Source organism: Arachis ipaensis, chromosome B5 (genome assembly GCF_059453495.1).
Source record: "Arachis ipaensis isolate K30076 ecotype BB chromosome B5, ASM5945349v1, whole genome shotgun sequence".
Classification (NCBI taxonomy): Eukaryota; Viridiplantae; Streptophyta; class Magnoliopsida; order Fabales; family Fabaceae; genus Arachis; species Arachis ipaensis.
The window spans coordinates 51,398,956-51,415,114 of NC_142440.1; the positions used below are offsets into that span (position 1 = coordinate 51,398,956).

At 40.2% G+C, this 16,159-nt stretch overlaps 1 non-coding gene across 1 annotated transcript; it reads left to right on the forward strand.

The window, feature by feature from the left end:
* The first annotated feature begins 13,697 nt into the window (after positions 1–13,697).
* LOC148564157 (small nucleolar RNA R71) lies at positions 13,698–13,804 on the forward strand. Its single transcript, XR_015884959.1, has one exon. It is a non-coding gene; the product is annotated as a small nucleolar RNA R71 (small nucleolar RNA).
* The last annotated feature ends 2,355 nt before the right edge of the window (positions 13,805–16,159 follow it).

Genomic DNA, 16,159 nt, shown 5'->3' on the forward strand with positions numbered 1-16,159 from the left:
CTAACGTGACCACTAATGTTGCCTCTTGGCCCTTTGTAAACGTTACTGGGGTTTACCTTTCCCAATAACGTTAAGAGTACCCCTTTCTCCCTACGTTAGAGTTCACGTTAGTATAGTTAACGTGACCTTTAACGTAGGCTTGCCAAATCTTCGAGAGCGTTAGTGACACCTACCTTTTTCACTAACGCTCCAAAAAAACCCCTTTCCCACGTTAGTGCCTCATGTTAATTACATTAACGTGACCACTAACGTGGTGTTGATTGCCATCTCCAACGTTAGTGACAAAGGTGAGTGTCACTAACGTTGGCTCATCATCCCTTTCCTCCACGTTAGCTTCCACGTTAATGTAATTAACGTGGCAACTAACGTGGCTCAAAGTGGCTTAGTCCGACGTTAGTGACAAAGGTGAGTGTCACTAACGTTGGCGATTCCTTGCTCCTTCCACGTTAAAGTTCACGTTAACTAAGTTAACGTGGCTCTTAACGTAGCCAATATGGGCTTAGTCCAACGTTAGTGACAAAGGTGAGTGTCCCTAACGTTGGCATTATTTTTCTCTTCCACGTTAGAGTTCACGTTAACTGAGTTAACGTGACTCTTAACGTGGCCAATTGCCCTTTTTGGAGCATTAGTGGCACTCACTTTTACCACTAACGCTTGGAGCTTCCTTTTCCTCCACGTTAACTACCACGTTAATGTAGTTAACGTGGTATTTAACGTGGGCTATGATGGCTTCGAAGAGGTTATTGGCGATCACTTTTCCCATTCCACGTTAGTGGTCACGTTAGTTAGACTAACGTGGCTACTAACGTGGCTTTTCCTTGCCTCCTTTGTCCTGAAATCAAGCAAAGAAAGTGCATCAAAGCTCTAATCCAAGTTATGAGTCATGCATCATCCAATTTGTGATTAAATTCATGCATAATTCTCATGAAATCATATAAAATTCACAATGTTTGCTTGAATCAAGATGTAAGTGAAATTCTACCCAAAACTTGCTTATTTCCTAAGAAAATGCATGAAACTACCCTAAAACAGTAAAGAGAAGGGTCAGTGAAACTGGCCAAAATGCCCTGGCATCACAACACCAAACTTAAAGCTTGCTTGTCCCTAAGCAAGTACTGAAACATGAGAATGATGAATGAAATGAAATGAGGGATGAATCATTATTGTGGAAGTCATGTCCTTTGTTTTATGGGGTTTCATGCATAGCAATTTAGGTTCATTCCTTTACTGGCTTTCAGACCTTTATCATGCCCTGGAATACTCACTTGATTGTACCCTTTGAGACTTTAATTTATTGACCCCTTTGTTTTTTCAAGGTTCATTGCATCCTTAGGCTAAGTGTTCTGTGAGGGGCGACTCTTTAAAATAAGCTTTCAGCCAACACTCCCAAACCAGTTGGTTCAAGGTGCTAGGTGTTGAAACACCCCTAAGGACTTACTCCCTCAAGTCTCTCTCCCCTATACATGCACACCACAGGCTCATGGTTTGTTATTTTCTTTCCTTGAGGCCTTGGTGTCCAGCACCTCTTTGGGTTACTAAATATTCTGTAGCAAGGTTGCTCTTGATAGTGGATTTTCAGTTGATAATCCCGGGTTAGTTAACCCAAGTTACCAAGTGATGAAGCACTCCTAAGAACTTATTCATCCAAGCAGATCCTTGGTACAATAGCACCACAGACACATCCCTTAAGATTTAAGCCCTTGGTGCCTAGCCTTATTTCTTATTACTTTTTTTCTTTTTCAACTCTTATTGTTCTTTTCCTTTTTCTTATTAGGATCTTGTTATTTAGCTAGTCTCATGGGGTGTGTTTCAAGCATACGACTTCAGGACAGATAGTTGCCTTTCTACCTTGTTGGTGAACCAACATAGCTAATCTATTACCACACCATAAACTTAGGAACTTACTCCACAATATGAACCTCACTCTGGCCTTTCATAGCATACATTCTCTTTTTATTTGATTCAAAAGGATAAGCATACAAGTAAGCAAGGTAAAGATTGATGACAAGTCATCTTATCTTAGTTTCACTAGTCTTTTTCTCTTGTTTTCATTTAGTTTTATGCACTTTCTTGCATTATAAATTAGCCATTTGAATTGGAATTGCATGGTTTCCTTAAATCAATCAACCACCTTTTACTTGATACAAAATCATGAGGTTCAAGCTAACTTTAGTTGATAATTAATTGATTTATAAACCTTGTGAATTTTGTGATACTTTGATTGGTTGTTTTGATTACTTGTAGGTGAAGAAAGGAAACAAAAGGTGTGCCAACATTATGGAAGAAGGCTGCAAGAATGGGTTTGAGAAAATGGAATTCACGTTTGAGCTAACGTTTGCCTCAAACGTCAACTCAAACGTGAGTAGCAGTTGAAGAACACCCTGGGGAAAAGCCAACGTTTGCGCCAATGTTTGCCTCAAACGTTGAGGTCAAACGTTGGCTGAAGATGAAGCTCCTGGGAAGGCAATGTTTGCGCCAACGTTTGCCTCAAACGTGAGGTCAAACGTTGGCGCCAAAAGAGAAGAGAATTGAAGCTCCTGGGAAGGCAACGTTTGCGCCAACGTTTGCCTCAAACGTGAGGTCAAACGTTGGCGCCAAAGAGAAGAGAAATGGCATCCCTGGAGGCAGCAACGTTTGAGCCAACATTTGCCTCAAACGTGAGGTCAAACGTTGGCGCCAAACAGCATGAAGGGGCATACTTCCAACAAGAATAACTTGAGTTGTAGATGTCCAATTGAGGTGATTCCATATGGGTTAGAAAGCTGACATTCAGAGCTTTCCAACCATATATAATAGTCTCTATTGGGCACAAAATTGGCAACACGACAAGAGGACAAAGTAGCCCCCAAGAAGCATACAAAAAGGGAGGTCCACGTTTGAGCTCACGTTTGACCTCAAACGTTGAGCCAAACGTGGAAGACAGCACACGGCCTAGCTGCATAATGCCTCACTCAAGTAATGTTTGAGTCAACGTTTGCCTCAAACGTTGGCTCAAATGGATCATGGCCTGGTTCACTAATGGATTTCCTCCCAACACCAAGAGCAATCAACAGAGGCTACTATCAACCCAATTCCATCAAGGCTAAAGGCCCAATTCAAGGCTTAATGATCATTTGAAGAAAGTGTATAAATAGCTTAGGATTTGAAGTTTTTTGGAAAGCTTCCTTTTTAGAATTTTTTAATACTTGCAGTTGAGAGCTTTTGGGTTTTGAGCTATTTGGAGATTCTGAGTCTCGGGGAAGGAAAATTGAATTCTCTTCTTCTTAGTTTTCTTGTTTTCAATTTCATCTTACAATTGTCTTGAGTCTTGGGTGTTGAAGAATTGAGGAAATTCTGTCTCAATCTCACCTTAAGATCTCTCTGTTTTCTTTACTGCATTCCTTTGAGAAATCAATATTTGAATCCTTTTCTTCTACTGCTTCATCTTTACTTTTCTTGCAATTAAATTCTGAAATTGGATATAGGAAGGCATTGAGATCTAGACTTGGTTATCTAGTCTCTTGGGTCCTGAGATCTAGAGATTCTATTTTAAGTTTCTCTGTTGAACGCTTCTTCAAGCAATTTACATTTTCTGTTTGAGATCTACTGCAATTAAATTTATCCTTTACTTCCCTGCTTGTTGCAATTTACTTTCCTGTGTTTAATTTCTGCAATTCCACATCCCTAACCCATTTACAATTCAAGCCATTTACATTTCTTGCACCTTAAGATTCAGTCATTTACATTTCTTGCAATCTAAGTTTCTGCAATTTAATTTCTTGTTCTTTAAGATTCAGCACTTTTATTTTCTGTTCTCTTTAATTTCATGCAATTCACCCACTCCCCTTTACATTTCAAGCAATTTAGTTTCTGAAATCATACTTCACTCAACTCAACACTTGATTCGCTTGACTAAATCAATCACTAAACTAAAATTGCTCAATCCTTCAATCCCTGTGGGATCGACCTCACTCATGTGAGTTATTATTACTTGATGCGACCCGGTGTACTTGCCGGTGAATTTTGTGTCGGATCGTTTTCCGCACATCAAGTTTTTGGCGCCGTTGCTGGGGATTGATTAGATTGACAATGATTAAGTGAGGTGGTGACCTAGATCTAGCATTTTTATTTTCTGTTTCTCTAATTTTTGACTAACCCACTAACTGTTTGATGTTTTGTCTCAACTGACTACACTTAATTTTCAAGAGAATCACTGTGTGTTCCGTTGTTGATTTATATGTCACAGGGAAGAAGAGCAGCCAGAGGGAAGGATGTCATTGAAGAAGGAGTTTCTGAGAAAGAAGAACACCACAACATGAAGCCACAACTCATTACACTAATAGAGAACAATTGTTCCTATGGTGGAACTCCACTGGAGAATCCTAAACAGCACCTATCCAATTTTCTGAGAACTTGTGGTGCTGTCAATCTCGATAGTGTAAATCATGATGCCATTAAGCTCTTGTTATTTCCCTTCTCACTGAAGGATGAAGCGGCACAATGGCTTGAAACCTTTCCCCAAGGAAGTATAACTAGTTGGGATGATTTGCTTGCCAAGTTTCTAGCCAAATTCTCCTCGTCCCAACAACACATCAAGATGAAAGAGGGAGTACATCCATTCATACAAGGAGGGGAAGAATCATTGTTCAAAGCATGGGAAAAATACAAGAAGGCAAGCAACAAAGCGGATTTCCAAGCGTTCTATGAAGGATTAACCCCGGAAACAAGAAGAGCGGTGGATCACTTCTCAGATGGCCTGTTCAACACAACAGCAACCATTCAAGGAACTGCAGAGTTCAATGACAAAAGAGCCAATAATCAACACTCATTTGAGACCCCACAGAATGCAACATCAGAAAAGGAGATAATGAATCTTGAAGGAATGAAGGCAGTCATGAATCAAAGCAAACAGCTACATCAGCAAACTCAGCAACAATTGGAGTCAATAGCTAGACAAATTGATCTTCTCCATTCTACTACAGTGAATGCACAATTTCCACCATGGAAGCCACATTCTTATCTAAGAATGAGGGAATCTCAACATCAGGAACAAAGGGACTTCAACTACAACAACCCCAATTTCCCAAACCTGCAAAAATACCACCATACCAACAACAATCACTACATATTACCACATTACCCACCCTTCCAACCCCCAACACCCCACAACCTACAAATTTCACAAGACTCTCAGAGGATCACCAATCTGGAGATCTTAGTAGAGAGAATGATGACACATCAAGAGATGATAAGCAAACACCAGGAGGCCTCACTCGGGAGAATTGAGAGGCAAATGGGACAATTAGCTAAGAATCTCACAGGAATGAGTGAGAAGAGGGCTAAAGGAAAAGAATCACTCATCCAGGATGAGCATCACAAAGAAAAGCCTCACTTAGGAGGACAAGGGGACAAGGAGAAGGAAGCTCAAAATCTGAACTGAGCAAACACAGAGGATGTCAAGCTAATGACAATAAAAGAGCGCTTGTTGGGAGGCAACCCAACGTGAGGTAGTTTTCTTTCCATAGCTATTTTAATAAAAAGGTTAATTAGTTTTATCTATATTGCAAGAAGCTAAGTTTGGTGTTGCACACCAAAACAATATAAGGGAGAATGAAGGATTCTAAGTTTGGTGTTCCACCAAAATTTCATCATAAAACATATTCTCACCTTCTGCATCATGCTAGCTTCAAGCATTTAGATAAACTAGTTAATTATTTTGCTGTTTCCTCGTTTTCAGTTTTACTACTTTTAGCAAAAAAAAAAAAAAAAGAAAGAGTTTCACATCTGGTTAGTTTGATGAACAAGAACCATTGACAAGGTACTAAGTTTGGTGTTCCCACACCAAAGTAAGTACAAAGGCCCACAAATAAATCATGCATGCTAACCATTTTTCAAGTGCTTGGGGAACAAGCAACTTTCAATATCACTGCAGAGTACCATACAAACTTTTGGGAAGATTAAGCATCATCAACCAAAGAAATGAAAGATGAACGGGAAGGTCAGCACTAATGATGATGAGAAGAAGGAAAGCAAGCGAACTCCAAAAAGGTTGTATTGTTCAGTGATTATTTTGTATCAGATGCTGCTAAATTGAAAGTTACATAATACCCCTGCCTGCCTGCATAATATAGTTTTTCTATAATTCAATAAGCAAGATGCTTAATCATTCACAACATTTTTCTCTTCAAAACTTGTTTGCACTCAATGTTCAAAAATTGCATCACATGAAAGTTCTTTGAAAAGAAGGATTGAGGAATTAAACAATTTTGAGGCAAGCAAAAGATTAGGAGAAGTGGTGGTTCTAGTTGTATGAATATGTATTGAGGTTGCATGCTTGTGAAAACTTGCATGAGAGCTCATAGGCAGGACATGAAGTTCAAAGAAGTATTGTGGAGATTCCCAAAAATCTATTGATCCAAGAAGCAGCAAACAAAACAAAAGAAAGAAAAGAAAATACAAAGACAAAAAGAACATGGCCCAAGGCTCTGAGCATCAATTACTAGGCAGAAAAGAAAGAAGAAACAATGACTCAAAGAGTTGTTAGCCTAGTAAAATGCTTGTGGTTGAGTTGTGTCAAAGAAAGAGGCTTGAGCAAGTAAATCCCTAGGGGTGCTTCAACACATAATACCTTAAAACCAACTGGTTTAGGAGTATTGATTGAAAGCTTATCTAAAGAGCCGCTTTGAGACATGACACTTAGAGTCAAGGCCAAAGCAAAGAAACTATAAGCTGCTTCAAGGTGACTACATATAAAGAGATCCCCATGATACCATTTGGATGAAAATCCTAAGACCTAAGACTCCCAATATGTGAGGACTAGTAAGCACTGAAGCCCTTGTATGAGCATATAATTTAGAGTTCACCCCACTGTTACTTAATCACTTCACTCACAGGACTTTACAAGTTGTTCTTCAATCCGTCTTAATTGAAAGAACCTTGAGCATAATTCAATTTTTGCTTGGGGACAAGCAAGCTTTAAGTTTGGTGTTGTGATGACAAGTCATCTTAGCCTAGTTTCACTAGTCTTTTTCTCTTGTTTTCATTTAGTTTTATGCACTTTCTTGCATTATAAATTAGCCATTTGAATTGGAATTGCATGGTTTCCTTAAATCAATCAACCACCTTTTAATTGATACAAAATCATGAGGTTCAAGCTAACTTTAGTTGACAATTAATTGATTTATAAACCTTGTGAATTTTGTGATACTTTGATTGGTTGTTTTGATTACTTGTAGGTGAAGAAAGGAAACAAAAGGTGTGCCAACATTATGGAAGAAGGTTGCAAGAATGGGTTTGAGAAAATGGAATTCACGTTTGAGCTAACGTTTGCCTCAAACATCAACTCAAACGTGAGTAGCAGTTGAAGAACACCCTGGGGAAAAACCAACGTTTGCGCCAACGTTTTCCTCAAATGTTGAGGTCAAACGTTGGCTGAAGATGAAGCTCCTGGGAAGGCAACGTTTGCGCCAACGTTTGCCTCAAACGTGAGGTCAAACGTTGGCGCCAAAAGAGAAGAGAATTGAAGCTCTTGGGAAGGCAACGTTTGCGCCAATGTTTGCCTCAAACGTGAGCTCAAACATTGGCGCCAAAGAGAAGAGAAATGGTATCCCTGGAGGCAGCAACGTTTGAGCCAACATTTGCCTCAAACGTGAGGTCAAACGTTGGCGCCAAACAGCATGAAGGGGCATACTTCCAACAAGAATAACTTGAGTTGTAGATGTCCAATTGAGGTTATACCAAGTGGGTTAGAAAGCTGACATTCAGAGCTTTCCAACCATATATAATAGTTTCTATTGGGCACAAAATTGGCAACGCGACAAGAGGACAAAGTAGCCCCCCAAGAAGCATACAAAAAGGGAGGTCCACGTTTGAGCTCACGTTTGACCTCAAACGTTGAGCCAAACGTGGAAGACAGCACACGGCCTAGCTGCATAATGCCTCACTCAAGTAACGTTTGAGTCAACGTTTGCCTCAAACGTTGGCTCAAACATGAATGGATCATGGCCTGGTTCACTAATGGATTTCCTCCCAACACCAAGAGCAATCAACAAAGGCTACTATCAACCCAATTCCATCAAGGCTAAAGGCCCAATTCAAGGCTTAATGATCATTTGAAGAAAGTGTATAAATAGCTTAGGATTTGAAGTTTTTTGGAGAGCTTCCTTTTTAGAATTTTTTAATACTTGCAGTTGAGAGCTTTTGGGTTTTGAGCTATTTGGAGATTCTGAGTCTCGGGGAAGGAAAATTGAATTCTCTTCCTCTTAGTTTTCTTGTTTTCAATTTCATCTTACAATTGTCTTGAGTCTTGGGTGTTGAAGAATTGAGGAAATTCTGTCTCAATCTTACCTTAAGATCTCTTTGTTTTCTTTACTGCATTCCTTTGAGAAATCAATATTTGAATCCTTTTCTTCTACTGCTTCATCTTTACTTTTCTTGCAATTAAATTCTGAAATTGGATCTAGGAAGGCATTGAGATCTAGACTTGGTTATCTAGTCTCTTGGGTCCTGAGATCTGGAGATTCTATTTTAAGTTTCTCTGTTGAACGCTTCTTCAAGCAATTTACATTTTCTATTTGAGATCTACTGCAATTAAATTCATCCTTTACTTCCCTGCTTGTTGCAATTTACTTTCCTGTGTTTAATTTCTGCAATTCCACATCCCTAACCCATTTACAATTCAAGCCATTTACATTTCTTGCACCTTAAGATTCAGTCATTTATATTTCTTGCAATCTAAGTTTCTGCAATTTAATTTCTTGTTCTTTAAGATTCAGCACTTTTATTTTCTGTTCTCTTTAATTTCTTGCAATTCACCCACTCCCCTTTACATTTCAAGCAATTTAGTTTCTGAAATCATACTTCACTCAACTCAACACTTGATTCGCTTGACTAAATCAATCACTAAACTAAAATTGCTCAATCCTTCAATCCCTGTGGGATCGACCTCACTCATGTGAGTTATTATTACTTGATGCGACCCGGTGCACTTGCCGGTGAGTTTTGTGTCGGATCGTTTTCCGCACATCAAAGATGCAGCAGTGACATTAGACTAGCAAGCATAGACCTAAGCAATGACAACTTAAAGGCAGAATTTAAAATCCTAAACTACCATGGAAACATGTTCTATTTCATATATGATTTTCCTTATTTAAAGCTTTGAAAAAGATGGAACAAAGAGGGAACTCCACCACCTTTTACTCATGGGGGTGCTCATGCTCTCCCTCTTGTTTGTCCTCTTTGTGTCCACTTGTGTTTCCTCATATCCGTGCTAGTCTGGCTTTCTTCCACTCCTCAAGTGCCTTCCTTACTGATTCATGACTCTTTTCTACCCTCTCTCTTTCCTCTCGCGCTAATTCATCATTTACTTCTTCATATCTTGTGATTCCCAGGTGCAGTACAAGCAGTTGTCCAACTAAGTACCCGAGCCTGGCTTGAGTGTTTACATGATGTTCAGTCTCATTCATGTAAACTCTTTATGCAAACGCTCTTTATTCGTCAAAGAGTTCTGCCTGTTCCAGTTGTTTCCGATGCATTTCAAGTATGTGTGCACCTTGATGTGCTTGGATGTTGATTAGCTTTTGGATGGCTTCTTGTTGTTGATCTTGCCTTTGCTCTATCCTGTGGAAGGATTTACCCCAATGTTTCCCTTGTTCCAGTTGCTGCTCCATCAATTGCTTTTGCCATTCCCTCTGTTGATTCATCCATCCAGAAAGTAATTCTTCTTGACGGCTTACCAACTGTAGTTGTAACTCTTTCTGTGCCCCTTGATTTTCCAAGTATTGTCTAGATAAGCCATCAATGGCTCCCTGTAGCTGGTGCATGTCTAAAGGGGCTTGCTCCTCTAAGTTTTGTCCTTCTACTACTTGATAGGCTGGCCTCTTTCTTGGCTTTCGTTGAGGTAGGGGAGATGCAACCGCATGCATCCGTCGGACAGTAATTGGGATGCCCACTTTTATTCACTCGGGGTCCTCATCTTCGAACACCACCCCAGCCCTGTCACACAGACGAAAAATAGTGCTTGGGTAGCCTAACCTTCCTCCAGAATCGCTCTTTTTATCCATCTTCCTAATACCTTGAGCTATAAGTTCATGGACCTTGATCTCTCCCCCTTTAAGTATACATTGCACCATTGTTGCTCTCTTAAGATTCACCTCAAAGTTATTCCCGGCAGGAAGGATGGATCTCCTTACAATTTCAAACCACCCCTTTGCCTCAGGGGTGAGGTCCCCTCTCTTGATGAACTTGGGTTTCCCCTGAGGATCTCATACCCAATCAGCTTCTTGCACACATATATCTTTACAATCTGGTCATGATTGGGGCTGCCATCTATTCTGGAGTTATAGCTTTCTTCTGCAAAGGGTATGGCTCGTAGCATTAATGCCCTCATGATGCTCATGGGGCTGAAGTCCACGGTTACCCCTCTCACGAAGCTTATATAGGAGTCATTTGCCTTATCATACCTGACTGCATTTGCATAAAACTCTCTTACAAGAGTTGCATTTACTTTTATGACTGGATCAGTAAGGAGCTCCCATCTTCTCTTCTCCACCTTCTCTGTGATTTCGGGGCACTCAGTTTTTCTGACTTGAAAGCCTAGCTCATATATGATCTCCTTATCAACCATCCATCCATATTGTAGTGCATGGTAAAAGGTTTTGAATTTTTTCTCATCAAAAGGGCGTTGCTCCATAGGCTCCTTCCCGTTTCTTCTCTTAGAGCTTGATGATGCCATAAGTATTTGTTGATATGTGAAGGTGTAAAGGGTGTGGATAATTGGCTTCGGCTGGTTAAGATGGGGTGTAATGAAGGGTGTGAGTGAGAGTGTTTCTGATGGGGTAAGAAGAGTTGAGTGTTGAAAGTGGGAAGTGTAGAGGATGGAAATTGGAATGTGAAAGGGAGTACGGACTAGGAACCACTTTATATAGGGAGATGGTGAGTGAATGAAAGGTGTGGATTGATGGAGTGGTTGTGTGATGAACAGATGGGGTTTAGCATGGGATGAGCACAAGGATCATCAACTTTATGAAGGGGGGTTGGTTCGATTTCCAAGTGTGTCACTCTTCCAATGTTGCATGGCAACATTTCCCAATGCATCCCCCTTGAAAACACGTGTATAGTACTTCTCCTTTTGTAGTGGCCGAATCCTCCTTCTTCAATTGTCCCATCAATTCTCCTACAAATAAAGGGATGTGATTAATGAATTTTTGGAAAGTGGTGCCAAAATTTAAAAGAAAAGAAAGAGTAACTACATTTTAAAATTTTTTTTATTGTTAACTGACTAAGTGCTATTCATAAGTACAAACCAACTGATTAATTGATTGTCCATGTATGCAACATTGGTGACACCAAACTTAGTTTTTGGCCATGTGGAGTAAAAGGAATTGTTCAAGGTTATAAGAGTGACATGATATGAATTGCATTCATGTTCTCTTAGTGTGCCTTGAACACCAAACTTATTTTTCACTATATGTTGCATAAAAGGATTAATTCAAGTATATGTCAGAGTTGATTTGGACTTCATGACCCTTACATTATTAACTACTTTTAAAAGCATATAAAACATGGGTTGCCTCCCATGAAGCGCTTCTTTAGCGTCACTAGCTTGATGTTCTGCCCTTTGTCAGGGTGGTTGGTAATGCTTCAGATCTTCCCCTCTTACAGTAAACCTATATACATTGGCTTCATCAAGGATCTCTACATGCTCTAGGGAGAGAACTTTGTTGATGGTGAAAACCTTAGGTAGCTGAGATGGGATGGTGGGGAGATGAGGTGGGATATCTAGGAAGTAAGTTGAGATCACTTTATTCCCTGGAGAGAAATCCTCTGTAGGGATCTTCTTGTTCCTCCATCCCCTTGGTGCCTTCTTCTTTGTTCCTTTTGATGTTGCCCTACTCTTTGTGGCCTCTTCTTTCAAGGAAATGTTGTTGCTGGTCTCATATGACTCTGGTGGTTTAGGTTCCTCCTGATTTTCCTTGAGCTGTGACAACTGCTGATTATCTTGTTCATCAACCAAAGGGATTCCCTGTGATTCAATGCTTGTTTCTTCCACCAGTGCTTTGTCGTGCTCTTTCCTTGGTTCCTTGCTTTCCTGATCTGCTTCTTGTGAGGGTTTGAAGACATTGAATGCGAGTTGTTCGTCATGTATCCTCAATATTAGCTCTCCTCGCTCAACATCTATGAGCGCTCTGGCTGTAGCTAGGAATGGTCTTCCCAATATGATTGGGTGAAGGTGACTCTCTTCCATTTCCAATATGACAAAGTCTGTAGGAAGGAAGTAGTTCCCAACCTTTACCAACACGTTTTCAACCACTCCTACTGCTTGTTTTTGAGTTTTGTCAGCTAGCCTGATGACTACGTCTATGGGCATTAGCTCATTGATCTGCAGCTTCTTTATAAGGGATAAGGGCATTCTGTTGATGCTTGCTCCTAGGTCACAGAGTCCTTTGTCAAACATTGTTTCTCCTATGGCACAGGGGATGTGAAAACTCCCTGGGTCCTTCCTTTTTGTAGGCATCTCTGGTTGAATGAGAGCACTGCACTCCTTATTCATCACTATTGTTTGCCCTCCTTTGAGTGAGCTTTTCCTGGTCAGCAGCTCCTTCATATACTTAATGTATGAGGGCATTTGTTGGAGGGCCTTGATGAATGGTATGTTTACATGGAGAGATGCAAACATGTCAAGAAACCTTGAGTATATTCTCTTTTTTACACTACCCTTGAGTTTTTGGGAAAAGGGTGCATAGAGTCTTAGCAGCTCCTTCTGTGAAATTTTGGTTTCTTGGTGATCCTCTTCTTGTTTCTCTATTGATGTATCTCCAGGTTGTTCTAATAGTTTGTTCGGCTCTTCCTCATTCCCTTTATCACTTATAGTGACCATCTTGCAATCTTCCCATCTGACCTTCTTTGCTTCACCTCTCGGGTTCTTCTCTGTGTTACTTGGGAAGCTATCAGTAGGTTTGGGAATCTTTTCAGAGAGGTCCCACTTGAAATTCCAGCCTCTAAATGGTGTCTCCCTGGTTTTTGAGATTAGCTCGCACCTCCTCTTTGAAAACCTTGTTATCTTGAATCTCTTTGCATATGCCTTCAAGTAGAGTCTCAATCCTTGATAGTCTTTCTTCCGATGATGGTGAGTTGAGATTGGAGGGATGAGAAGGGCCATTTTGGCTTTGGTATGGATGTTGAGGTGTGTTGTTAAGTGGGTGCTGATATGATCTCTGTGTGGAATGTTGGTGAGCTGCATTGTTGTTGGGGTTGTGGCGTCTCTGATCTTGGCCTTGGTCTTGTTGATTTCCCCACCCAAAGTTTGGGTGGTTCCTCCAACCAGGATTGTAAGTCTTGGAGTATGGGTCATGGTTCTGCCTAGGTGGATTTCCAATGTAGTTGGCTTGTTCCTGATCACTCCTTCTTGAGCTGCTGTTGAGGTGGTGATTACTGCTACTTGACTCCTCTCCATCTTCTTGGTAAGGTCAGCCAGCTGCTTGGTGATCATCTTGTTTTGAGCTAGCAGTTCATCCACATTGTTTAGCTCCATTACTCCTCTAGTGTTGCCCTTTTCAGAAGCATAGAAGTAGTCATTCTCAGCTACAGTCTCAATGACATCTATGGCTTCTTCAATGGTCTTCTTCTTGTTCAGAGATCTCCCGGATGAGTTGTCTACTGTCTTCTTTGATTCATAAGAAAGACCTTCATAGAAAATGTGTAAATGCACCCATTCATTCAACATATCTGGTGGGCACCTTCTTGTCAGATCCTTAAACCTCTCCCATGCTTCATATAGAGTCTCACCATCTTGTTGCCTGGAAGTTTGAACTTCAGCTCTCAACCTGTTGATTCTTTGAGGAGGATAAAATATCGCCAAGAACTTGTTCACCACATCTTCCCAGGTTGTTAAACTCTCATTCGGAAAGGATTCCAGCCATTTAGATGCCTTGTCCTTGAGTGAGAAGGGGAATAGAAGTAGTCGGTAGGTATCAGGATGAACACCATTAGACTTCACAGTGTCACATATGCTCAGGAAGGTGGTTAGATGTTGATTGGGATCTTCTTAAACACTTCCTTCGAATGAACAGTTGTTCTGAACAAGGGTGATGAGCTGTGGCTTTAGTTCAAAGTTGTTGGCATGTATGGTTGGCTTTTGGATGCTACTTCCACAGTTTCATGGGTTTGGATTGATGTAAGATCCCAGAACTCTTCTCTCTTGCCCAGTATGATGCACTGGGCCTTTTATGCCATGGTTGTGAGCCTCTTTTTCATGATGGTTCTCCATATTCTCATCCATGTCTGGTTCAAAATACTCCTCTTCTTCCTCCGTACCAGCTACTCTCTTTCCTCTTGCTTCCCTACTTAATCTAAGGAAGGTTCTCTCAGGTTCAGAATCAAAAGAAGTTGAAGCCCCGCTTCTTCTACCTGTCATACAACCAACAAGGAAAAAGTAAGAAGGGGGTAGATGCAGAGAGTATTCTTGTTAGAAATGCTATTAGTGTGAGTGATGAAATATATCAAACAGTTAGTGGGTCAGTGAACTAAATAGTAAAAAAAATGCGTAGATAACACCACAAACGGCTAAAGGGTAAAGGGAAGGAAATAACTAAAACTGAAAGTAAATTACTCAAATGAATGTAAATCAAACAAAAGAAAGAAAAATGCTCAATCTAGTTATCCACCAATTTAATCATTGTTGATACAAAATCAATCCCCGGCAACGGCGCCATAAACTTGATGCACAGAAACTTGTCTCTCAACAATTTCCCTCAGTAAGTATACCGAATTGTCGTCAAGTAAAAACTCACAATAGAGTGAGGTCGAATCCCACAGGGATTGATTGGTCAATCAACTTTAATTAGAGGAATGTTCTAGTCAAGCTAAGCAGAATTTGATGTGAAAGTTGCAAGAAATTAAATGGCGGAAAGTAAATAGCAGAAAATGTAAATGCTGGGAATAAAGAGCTGAACATAAATGACGGAAAGTAAATTGCAGAATCTTAAATGGGGAATGGGGAATTTAGCATGAAAGTAAATTGCAGAAATTAAAGAGAATGGGTAAGATCAAAAATGGGGGATTCATTGGGCTTAGGAGATGTTGCATTCTCCGGATCAAGTTCATTTTCATCTCTTCCTCAATCAATGCATTCATTGATCTCCTTGGCAATCTTAAGTGATTAAACTCCAATTCCTTGGTAATTCAATCTCTCAAATCTTGATCAATAGCCAATTCTTTGGTCCAATTGCTCATGAGAAGAGATGAAGTATGGTCACTGATTATACCACATGTATTTCCAAATCAAAGTGTTGGTAGGATTATATGTCACTATATCCATCCAGACCCCAATTTGGTCCAACATGAGAAAGCATTTCTAGCATGATCTCTTCATTCCTCTTCCAAGGTTCTGAAGACATCCAAGTATGAATAGCTTCTTTTCCAAGATAACTACCCAATTGGATGAAGATTGAAAGCTTTCTAGTAAAATCAAGAGAAAAGAAAGAAGAAGAATAATGAAAACTATTGTTGATCTATCAAATTACAACAGAGCTCCCTAACCCAATGAAAGGGGTTTAGTTGTTCATGGCTCTGGGAATGCAAAACAAAGATGGAGAGTGCATTCTGAAAGTAAAACTAGAAGTTGCAGAGAAAGTAAAATTATATAGAAAGTAGTTCTCCCAATCCAAAATTTCTTCTCTAGTTCAAAACTACTCCTATTTATACTACTCTTCTGATCTTCTAGTTGGCTCTTCAAGTCTTGGATATGGGCCTTTTGATCTTGAGTTGAAGCAGTTATCATCTTTAGTGGGCTCAGCTTCACTTGCAGAGAAAGTTTGCAGTAGGCATGGACTTTAGCTTAAGGCATTAGTGGTGTTAATGTTAAGTGAAAATGTGGGGTCGAGAACGTTAGTGACAATCATCTTTTTCACTAACGTTCCTAACCCAAAATGGTCCATGTTAACTTCAACGTTAGTGGCACAAACGTGACCACTAACGTTGCCTCTTGGCCCTTCGCAAACGTTACTGGGGTTTACCTTTCCCAATAACGTTGAGAGTACCCCTTTCTCCCTATGTTAGAGTTCATGTTAGTATAGTTAATGTGACCTTTAACGTAGGCTTACCAAATCTTCGGGAGCGTTAGTGACACTTACCTTTTTCACTAATGCTCTAAAATGCCCCTTTCCCACGTTAGTGCCTCACA